Source organism: Psammomys obesus, unplaced genomic scaffold (assembly GCF_907164565.1).
Source record: "Psammomys obesus unplaced genomic scaffold, mPsaObe1.curated_primary_1811, whole genome shotgun sequence".
NCBI classification, from domain to species: domain Eukaryota; kingdom Metazoa; phylum Chordata; class Mammalia; order Rodentia; family Muridae; genus Psammomys; species Psammomys obesus.
In genome coordinates, this window is record NW_026585580.1 from 9,130,021 (window position 1) to 9,140,978 (window position 10,958).

Sequence of the window (10,958 nt, forward strand, 5' to 3'; positions counted from 1 at the left end):
AGCGGGGCGGGGCGAGCCGGGGAGGCCCCGCAGGCCGAACGGCCCGGGAGGAGCGGGCGGCCGCGGCGCGAGGAGGCGACGGGGGAGGAGGACGCGGGCCGCCCGCGTGGAGGGCGTGGGGGGGGAGAGGAGGCCACCGAGGGCCCGTCCCGGCGGGCGCCGCCGCCACTCACCCGCTCCGCAGACGAGCGCTGCCGCCGGCAGCCAGAGGAAGATGGAGGCCGCGGGGCCGCGGAGGAGGGGGCCGCGGAGGGGGTGCGCGCAGGGCGTCGGCGTCGCTGCCTCGGCTCGGGGCTCCCGGGGCCCGCGCCGCCGCGGTGACGACACTACGGCCGGCCTGGGCGCCGCCCTCCCCGTCCGAGCTGCAGTCGCTGCCTCCCTGAGCCCGGGGGTCGCTCGCCTCGTGGAGCCCGTGCGGCGCCGCGAGAGCCCGCGGCCATCGGCGTGCGACGGCGGCGGCGCGGGAGCGGGAGCGGGCCGTGTCACGTGACGCCACTGTTTACCGTTCCGGGGGCCGCGGCTGCGTGCGCCGCGCCTGCGCGCTGGCCCTAGCGCGCAGCCGCCCGGAAGGCTCGGAGGGGCGGCCGCGGCCGCGGTGGGGGCCGACGCCGCTCGCCCGCCCGGCCCTGCGGGAGCGCGGACGCCCGGGCGGAGCGGACCCCGCCCGCCCGCCCGCCTCCTGCTCGTCCCTCCTGGGTGCGGGCTGGACCCGGAGCCCGCTGGGCCGGCGTGTCCCCGACGGCGCCGCGCCCACCCTCGGGCGGATTAGTTGGGACCGTCCCCAAACTCCGTCTGCCTCATTGAAGAAACATTCCAGGGGGCTAGGCGAGGATCATCACGGAGCGAGGGGCCCCGGGCGGTGGGATCTTCGCGAGTTCTAGGCCAGCCAAGGCCACGTAGCGCTACACCTTGTCTGTAGCAGCAACGACAACAGAGTTCTCTTGGTAAGCCGTCTTCCAGATCGGATGGGCCGCCCTTGGAGGACCCCACTGCCCCGCTACTGTTCGGAGACGCCTCTTTCCTCCAGACAATGTGTCAGAGTTAAAAGTTTCAAATTTCGTAATTTTGTTGCAGAATCTTATCAGAACATTGGTGACACGCGCTTGCGGTTTTATTTATTTATTTATTTATTTATTTATTTATTTATTTATTTATTTATTTATTACATCTTTAATTTTTTTTCTCAAGTTTCCCTCGATTTTTTTTAATAGCGTGTAGAAGTCCAAAGAGCAAACACGGCGACTCCACCGCAGTTTGTCCAGTCCATCCCACTTCACTGAAGTGCTGTGGTCTAAGATGCCTGTCAGTCACCGTAACCCAAGAGAGCCCCTTAAAGACCACAATTGTGTTTCCTCCTTCAGAGACAATTACAAGGCTGCCACCTGTGGGGCACCTTGCCCCAGGCCTGCACTCTACCTTTTAAAACCTCCCAGCAAGCTCACTTCACTGAGATCAGCAGGAGGTAAAACAAGCCGCGGGCTAGTGGTGACCTGCTCTTTACTTTCTCTGTCCTGGGGTTACTTGGCCACCAAAAGCAAACACATTTGCAAAGATGCTTGGGCTGTCCAGATTATGGTGGAGTGCTAGAATGCCGTCCCCTGCCCTAAGTCATCAATCTCTCACTCACGTCTTTGTTTCAAAGTCTTTTTAAACGTTTGGGAAGGGGTGTGTGTGTGTGTTGTTTTTAAGAAAGAAAGAAATGAATAATCAGAAACTTTCACTTGAGTTGTTTGGGAAGGAATTGCGAACAAAAAAGAAATATTAAGAATTGAGGTAAACATCTCTTCAGAAAAATTTTAGTAAATCTAGGACAAAATACAAAATGAACGTTAAAATATTGCGGCATAGCCCTGTCACCTTCACACAAAGATTTCTGATCCAAAACCGAACGGCAACCTTAGTATTTAGCATGGTATTTGTGTTTGTTACTTCAACCAAATATCCAAAGCTACAGCTGTCTACTACTAAGCTTTGCTTGTTGCTTCTAGAGGCAAACAAGAGTATTTGTCTTTTACCGAAGTCACAGGTCACAAGGACAAAAGCACTGGAAGTGATTATAACTGCTCACAGGTTCTTTTAAATATCTGTGGGAAAATCAGATAGCACTGGCAGCAATAGAAATTTAACTTAATTTGGGAAAAAAAGAATTTAGTAGAAGAACAACGCAAAACTAATAGTGTGTGTATGTATTTCGACTGAAAATTATGGAGGAAAAAAAAATGACAAGTTGGACTTGCAAAACATGGACCAAGAAAAACAAAATCCACCTAAAATAAAACCATGGAAAACAGTATAGAATGCAAAAGTCAAAATCAGTTTTGACTGTCAAGTTAAGCAGCCCTATGGGGCTCATCTACTGCCTCTTAAACAGCTGAAATCCAGGCGGAAGACTGGGCTTGCCCAGCCTTCGGCAAAAAAAAAAAAAAAAAAAAAAAAAAAAAAAGGCTGTTTTTGTCTAAAACACCACTGTTGCCATAGATAGAACAAGCCGCTGCAGGTACCTGTTGACTGTCCTGCTTGGTGTCCTGTCCTGAATGCTGGAGCTCGATGAGGCTCTGGGGGCCAGAGGCTTGCATTACAGTTGCGGTTGTGACCCTTGCTGGTCCTCCTGCCACCAAGGCTCTCATTCTAGGGTGAGCTCTGCTCTCATTTTCCTCTTGCTGACTTATGTCCAAGGCACACTTAGGTACACAAGGGAGGCTCGGCAAAGCTGGGAACTCAGAACACTGGTTTCAGTTTTCCAGTGTCTTGGTGCCATAACACAGAAGCCATTTGGACACTCTCTGGGGCAGCTGACACTTTCCAAGGTATACCTGCACCCTGGCAGGTATCTATCACTCAGAACTACACAAAAGATCATACTAGGGCCTGGAGAGGTGGCTCAGAGGTTAAGAACACTGGCTGTTCTTCCAAAGGTTCTGAGTTCAATTCCCAGCAACCACATGGTGGCTCGCAACCATCGATAGTGAGATCTGGTGCCATCTTCTGGTTCACAGGCATACATGCTGGCAGAATACTGTCTAAATAATAAAGAAATATATCTTTAAAAAATTATCAGACTGGAGAAAGCTCAGGCTTTTTGCCCTCACACCCAGCAGCATTTCTTAGGTGAGGTGTGCCTCACCTAAGGTGTTCCTCCAATATTAGGACTCAACTCTTTCTAAAAGTTTGTTAGGAGCTCTAGAGACGTGCCAGTGGGTAAGACCACTTGCTGCACTTCCAGAGGAGGACTGGAAGTCAATTTCCAGCACCCTCAGCAGGCAGCCACAATAACCTGTAATTCCAGCACCAAGGATCCACCGTCTGCTACTGGCTTTGTGGGTGCCTGTACTCATGTATGTACACTCACACTGACACACATATAAAAATAAAATCTTTTTAAAACCTCACTGAAACGCTGGTCTCTCTTTTATCAGTTCAGTCAATTAGTAAAAGCAGGAAATTTTTTAGTTGCTAGTAATGAACATATAGATAATTTGGCATTTGGGGCTAGCAATAGAACGCTCAGCAGGAAAAGCTAAGCCTTGGACACCTGAGTTCAATCCCTGGTTCTCAGCCTATGGGTCATGACCCTTTGAGCAAACCTCTATCTCCAAAAACATTTACATCACAATTCATAACAGTAGCAAAATCACAGTTATGAAGTAGCAACAAAATAATTTTATGGTTGGCGGTCCTCTCAATATGAGCTGCATCATTAGAAACGTTGTGCCACAGGATATTTCATTATTGTACATAGAAACCTAATTGTTAGCAAAATATAAAAGCCTACACCGATATTGCGTTTGTCAGATGCAGTTAGATGTGTTCTGAAGAGAAGCAGTTTGAGTGCACCTCCAGAGGCCTACATGGGTAAGAATACTAAAGAACGGAAAGTTCCTGCCTATTTTAAGGGAGGTTGCTTGGGAGAGATCTGGTGGTCTTTGCTCTATGAGCCGAGGCAAAGTCTTTTGGGTAGCCTTGAGCTACCCTAAATGTGAAATGGTTCAGCCCCACTGACTTGGCTTGGAGACCTCCCACCATAACAGTGAAAAGGCTTCACCCTGCTAAAGGTGTAGGGGAGGAGCTAGAGACTTCTTTTATAGCAAATGGTCCCTTTCTCCTCTCCCTCCCCATCTCTCCTTCTCTCTTTCAGCTTGAAGAGCCTTTTCAGAAGGATCTCTGGGTAAGAGATAGAGATCCTCTCTTTGGGCTTGCAGAAACAACAGAGAAGCAGCTGGCAGGGCACCAGTAAAACAGAATTCTAAAAAAGATAGCTAAGAAGCAGTCTTAGGTTTGGAGCTCAAAAGAAAGGCAGTCTAGCTCAGTAGAATGACAGAAAGAGAATTCTAAAGAGCTTGCAGTTTGGCTGTAGAATCAAGCTTGTGAATAGATACTTTGTATATACTATAGGAAGTAAAGTTACCTGGCTGAGCTAGTAGGTTTTTACCTCAGTTTATGCCTCCTGCCTCTTTATTGGTATAAATATTAGATAATTTAAACAATTACGAGGTTGAGAAATACTGTAGTAGAAGAAAATCAACTTCAGCAACACATGTGCCATGGCAAATATGTCTCTCCTCTTCCTGCAAAATAAGTAATATAAAAAGTGTTTTTAAAAGTATAAGATTTGCTGAGCAGTGGTGGCACACACCTTTGATCCCCGCACTGGGGAGGCAGAAGCAGGTGGATCTCTTGAGTTCAAAGCCAGCCTGGTGTATAGAGAGAGTTCCAGGACAGCTAGGACTATACAGAGAAACCCTATCGTGAAGAACAAAAACAAGAGGGAGAGGGTTACAGCTGGGATACAAAATGAATAAACTAATTAATATAAAAAAGAAAAATGTAATTAAAAAGAAAACAAAAAAGTGTGACATTTGTGTGTAAAGTTTTTCTAGATCTTTCTCCCATCCACACATTCACTTTTCCGAACATGGCTTGCCCTATGAGCCCTCAGCATAAATGAGTAAAAGGAAATGCCCTCCTCATTCAAAAATGAATAATTGCCGTTACATACCAGGGGTCAGGAGAGGGTCGATAGGAAAGCTATATATCAAATAATGAAATAAACCTTCATCTGCCCCAGTACTTTTTAAGCCATAGGGACCTTTTTAAAGACTTCAATTGCCAGGCCGTCTCCTCTGCATTACTTTCCCCACCTACACACACACACACACACACACACACACACACACACACGCCAGGAATGGATACAGTTACTCCCACCTGAAGTGGAAGTTTCCGGTTTCTTTGAAGACTCAGTTGAGTCATGTGATGTTTAGCTAGAAGCTGTCTTTTTAGAGGGCACGTGATGTTTTGCTGTGAGTGGTCTCGTGAGAGGGCATCCGTGGGTGAACTCTGAAGAGAGGAGGTACATAAAGCCCCTAGACAGTGAGACACAGCTTTTTGGATCAAGATCGGTGCGCTGATCTTCTTGTTTCCACACTTTACTTCCCAGAGAGAAACATTCCAGAGCACTTCTGGGGCAATCCAACTGAGTCTTGCGGCTTTCACTGACTTGTCTCGACCTTCTGAATCATGCTGATTCCTGTTGTTACTTGGTGCTGGCCTTTGGACTGGACTGCTGGTATCTGGACATGAAGAGTGGACTCACCCCAAGGAACTACTTCTATAAAGGTCTACAACCCCCTCTAACTAATAACCTTTCTCCCCTACCTCTGGTCAATGGGTGGAAGGGAGGCTTTTAAGAACCCTAAATAAAGTAGGTTTGGTGAAAAATCTAAGCCTACACCTACCCTGAAGGAACTCAAAAGAATGAGAGGGAGGAGCAGTCAACACTCACATGCAGCCTGGTGTGACATTAGTTGGCACAAAAGACAAATGCTTATGTTCTCTTCACCCTGCATAATTTCTGGGACATTCTTGGGGTCTGAGGGTGAGGCTGCCCTCAAAGATGAAAAGAGAGCAGAAAAGTTGGTGTATTTCAGTAATTGTGAAAGATTTGCTGTCTAAATTGTACATATTGTTACTGTGTTAGCCAGTGTTCTCTAGAAGAATAGAATGAATAGAAGAAGTGTGTGTGTGTGTGTGTGTGTGTGTGTGTGTGTGTGTGTGTATACATGTGTGTGGAATTTATTAGAATGACTTGCAAGCTGTAGTCCAGCTAATCCAATAATGTCTAACCAAATAAAAGTCCAAGAATCCAGTCATTCTCCAGTCCACAAGGCTGGATGTCTCAGCTGGTCTTCTTCAGGGCTCCTCAAGAAAAAGCTCTAACACCAGTGAAGGAATGAACTGGTCAGAAGGAATAAGGGCAACCAGGCAAGGAGCAAACACTTCCTTCTTCCTCAGTGCTTTATACAGGCTACCAATAGAAGGTGTGGCCAAATTTAAGGTGGATATATATTCCCACATCAAAAAAAAAAAAAAAAAAAAAAGCCAGATTTAGAGTGGGTCTTCTCACTTCAAATGATTCAACCAAAAATTCCTCAGAGGCGAAAACAGAAACTTGAATTTAGTTACTTCCAGATGCATCAAGTTGATTACCAAGAATATCCGTCACAGCCGCTATAAAAATAACTATTTTTTAATAAAGTGTTTTTATAATGTCCCTCTACGACAACCTCAATGATAATATTATTCCCTCCTACTTAATTTCCCAAAACATAAAGTTCAGTGACATAAATTTCTTCATGTTACGTCTGTTTTGTCTTAGACAGACAAACATGACCTAGATTGCCCATGTTCTTTCAAATGCCATCTCTGAAGCCAACAGCGAGGCCACCTCCTGATGATGTCATCGTGTTATAAATCTGCCAGGGGACTGATCAGCGCCCTTAGGTCAGAGCTGTCAGAATCTAGTCTTTTACCCTAGGCAGCCAGGTGTCACCACTTGATCTTTGGGGCAGCTGTTTCTGAGTGTCAAACCGTAGGAGTGCAGAAAAAGGATGTACATGAGACCTAAGTGCTTGCTCCTTACCCTTTTGGGTACATGACATAATGGAGCATGTAATGCCAGGCAAGACACCCTTCCTGATTATATCTTGAAAGGGGGAATCTAAAATATACAACTGTGATGTAGTACAAAATGAGAGCTTGAATAAGGCCAATGTCTACTCACCAGTGCCTGGGATACTGTTTCAGAGAAGGATCAACAGCTGAGTTGCCCTCATTTATACAGTAGAAAATCTGTAGATTTTGTTGTTGTTGTTGTTGTTTTAAGACAGAGTCCCAGGCTGGCTTTAAACTTGTGATCCTCCTGCCTGGGCTTCCCAAATTATAGGATTATAAGCAAACGCCACCATGCTGGGTGTTACAGTTAGAATCTGAAATACTTCCCCTCAGCAGTGGGTGGTGGGGTTAAGTGGCTGTGGAACTTCTCTGGCATAAGGCCTGTCTGGCAGAAGCCACTGTCTGCAGGGTTATACTCTAGCCTTGCTTCCAGGCTAAACAGAGCTGGTTTTGTAAGGCCTTTTCCTCCTGATTGCAACATTCCTTCCAAATTGAAACAACTCCTCCCAGAGGGAAGGGGAGGCTTTCTGAGCCTTTAAGAGGGAATAAAAGGTCACATGTAAGGAAAACAGATCCCCCTTTTTTTTTTTTTTTTTTTTTTTTTTTTTTTTTTTTTTTTTTTTTTTTGAGACAGAGTCACGCTAGTTAGCTCTGGCTGTCCTGTAACAGATCTTCCTGCTTCTGCCTCCCAAGTAAGTGCTGGGATCACAAAGGCATTTGCCACCATGCCCGGCGCTAGCTTGGAAGATCCTAGAGATCCCCTATCCTAGAGTGTAGAAAGAAATAAACAGGTGCTCAGAGACTCTGAGCATTCAAACTGCAGGATAATGATAAATCAGTGTGTAGAAAGCTATGTTGGGGTGGGCCGCTGGGTGGTGCAGCTGCTTTGGGTTATCCCTGCTCCTTGTAAATAACTCCTCACCCATACTCCTGTATCACCAATAAAAACACTCACTGGCTCAACAAATTGGACACCGGTGCGATTGCCACTTTGGTCTGTCTCGGGCTCTCTTTTTAGGGTGAGTATGCGCTGTGTTGCTTCTCCCCATGAAGCCCGTCAGCCAACACATGGATTGAAGGAACTACATCATGCCAGCACAGACTGTTGCCTCCACTGCCTTGCCTTCTCTCCTATGACTGACTGAATTCCCCTAAAACATTTAGCCTCCCTCCCCCCCCCAAAAAAGAATCCTCCTCGATTGAGTTGTCTCTGATAGCTATCTTGTCAAAATTGTTGAGAAAAGTCACGAATATTATGCATTGGATTTCCTTGGGCACCCTTCAGCTTTTTCCTGGCTCTGTCTACTCATAGTTACTTAGCTACTCAGGCATAAATGAATTACTTAATCATTTTATTCTGTTATAACTTGTAAACTTCATGGCCTGTGAGTTGGCTTAGCAGGTGAGATATTTCCCACCAAGCCTGATAACGTAAAGTTGATCCCTGAGACTCACATGGTGGAAGGCAAGAACAGATGCCCAGAATTATTCTCTGACCTCTACACACAGGCTATGGCACCCTTCCCCCCACCATGTTAGTATTCATATAAAAACAATGCCATGCACACAACAGATCCGAAATGAAAGAGTTTATTGGTTGGAGATAGAGAGAAAGAGGAAAGGAAAGAGAGACATGGGGGTGAGAGTGGGGCAACCTGACAGAAAAGGGGAGAGAGAAAGGGAAATAAGAGGCAGGGGTCCTTTTATCCCTGGCCCCTGGCACCAGCGACCAATCACAGGTGGCTAAGCAACCTAGAAGTGGGCTAGTGCAACAGCTTGTGAACTAAAACCCCCCACACATAATCAGTCAATAGTCATCAATCAATAAAGCTGTATGCTCTAAAACAGCACAGATCATGGATTTTTTTTTTTCAAGCTTTTGTCCCAAGAACCCATTATGACACATGGCTCCACAGAAATTCAATAAACATTCATTGTCTTGATGACCTACATTCGCCAATAATGGATTTGCTAGAGGACTTTGGCCTCTAGGAAAAAAACTTGTACTGTATTTCAAAGAATGGAGGCTGAAAAGCATAATGGATTTGATCCAACATTTGATGGGCAGGAGCCCCAATTTATGTTCACTGAAAGACTTCATTAAACATGAAGATACAAAGCACTGCACCTCTGATACTCAGAAGGCTGAGAATGTCTACAGAACATGGACAGTGGTAGGAAGTACCAGGAGTGTTTTGTTGGTTCCTGTCTTAGTTAGGGTTTCTCTTGCATTGATGTCACACCACAGCCAAAGCAGCATGGGGAGGAAAAGGTTTATTTCAGCTTACAACTGTCGTGTCACAATCCACAGATGAGGAAGGCCAGGGCAGGAACTCATAGTGGGAACCTAAAGTCAGGGACTGAAGTAGAGACCATAGAGGAGTGCTGCATACGGACTTGCTTACTCATGGCTTGCTTTCTTGTAGCACCTAGGAGTGGCACCACCACAATAGACTGGACCCTGCCACATTGATTACTAAGAAAATGAATTACATACTACTTTCATACAAACCAATCTCATTGAGACATTTTTCAAATGAGAGTTCTCCTTCTCAAACAACTCTAGTGACATTAAAAATGAACCCACCCAGAATACAACCTCAAGAGTTGACAGCTCTAAAGAGACATGATAGTTCAGTCTAGCCATCACAACATCCCTCTTTACACACACACACACACACACACACACACACACAGAGAGAGAGAGAGAGAGAGAGAGAGAGAGAGAGAAGATTGATTTAGTAATTGCTGACCATATGGGAGGAAAACTGGAATAGAATAACCCAAGCAGAATTTGAGTTCATGAGAAATAGTAATCTTCCAATTAAGGAACACATGGAAACAATTTTGAACATTGATACTCTTTATGTGATCTTTGCAGTAATCCCCCCTTTTTACCATAGAGATGTCAGAAGGAATGTTTGGCTTTAAAATGGTAGCACTGGCCTGAAATCAAATTTCCATATGTTAAAACTGATGGGGATAGTGTCTCTCTGCCTTTTAGTTAGTTTGGCTAAGGATTTCTCTATCTTGTTGATTTTCTCAAAGAACCAGCTCTTGGTTTTATTGATTCTTTGAATTGTTTTATTTGTTTCTAATTTATTGATTTCAGCCCTGAGTTTGATTATTTCCAGCCATCTACTCCTCTTTGGTGTGTCTGCTTCTTCTTTTTTCTGTAGGGCTTTTACGTGAGCCATTAAGTTGCTTGAATGAGATGTTTCAAATTTCTTCTTGAAGGCACTTAGTGCTATGAACTTTCCTCTTAGCACTGCTTTCATCATGTCCCATAAGTTTGGGTATGTTGTGCCTTCCTTTTCATTGAATTCCTTGAAGACTTTAATTTCTTTCTTTATTTCTTCCCTGAGCCAGCTGTCCAAATCAGCAAAATCAGAAACGAAAAGGGGGACATAACAACAGACACTGAGGAAATCCAAACAATCATTAGGACTTACTTCAAAAGTATATATGCCACAAAATTTGAAAATCTAAATGAAATGGACAATTTTCTTCATCGATTCCACTTACCAAACCTGAATCAAGACCAGGTAAATCAATTAAATAATTCTATATCCCCTAAGGAAATAGAAGCAGTCATCAAAAGTCTCCCATCCAAAAAAAGGACAGGGTCAGATGGTTTTAGCACAGAATTCTACCAGACCTTCAAAGAAAAGCTAACACCAATACTCTTCAAACTATTCCACAAAATAGAAACAGAAGGAACATTACCAAACTCATTCTGTGAAGCCACAGTCACCTTCGTACCTAAACCTCACAAAGACTCAACAAAGAAAGAGAATTTCAGGCCAATCTCCCTTAGGAACACTGATGCAAAAATACTCAACAAAATACTTGCAAACCGAATACAAGAACACATCAAAGATATCATCCACCATGACCAAGTAGGCTTCATCCCAGGTATGCAGGGGTGGTTCAATATATGGAAATCCATCAATGTGATCCACCATATTAACAAACTGAAAGAAAAAAAAAACATGATAATCTCCTTA

General features: G+C 45.0%; 1 protein-coding gene and 1 long non-coding RNA gene across 4 annotated transcripts in view; one reads left to right on the forward strand and one right to left on the reverse strand.

The window, feature by feature from the left end:
* Phf3 (PHD finger protein 3) overlaps window positions 1-753 on the reverse strand; it is a 77,675-nt gene extending 76,922 nt beyond the window's left edge. For 2 of the 3 annotated variants that reach the window (XM_055606222.1, XM_055606214.1), the window contains exon 1: window positions 174-753. The gene's annotated coding sequence lies outside the window, so the exon portion shown is untranslated. The remainder of the gene's footprint in view (window positions 1-173) is intronic. The other variant, XM_055606204.1, reaches the window with a different exon arrangement.
* Window positions 698-6,145, forward strand: LOC129676009 (uncharacterized). The gene is made up of 2 exons (XR_008720012.1): window positions 698-944; window positions 5,438-6,145. It is a non-coding gene; the product is annotated as an uncharacterized LOC129676009 (long non-coding RNA).
* Window positions 6,146-10,958: the final 4,813 nt, after the last annotated feature.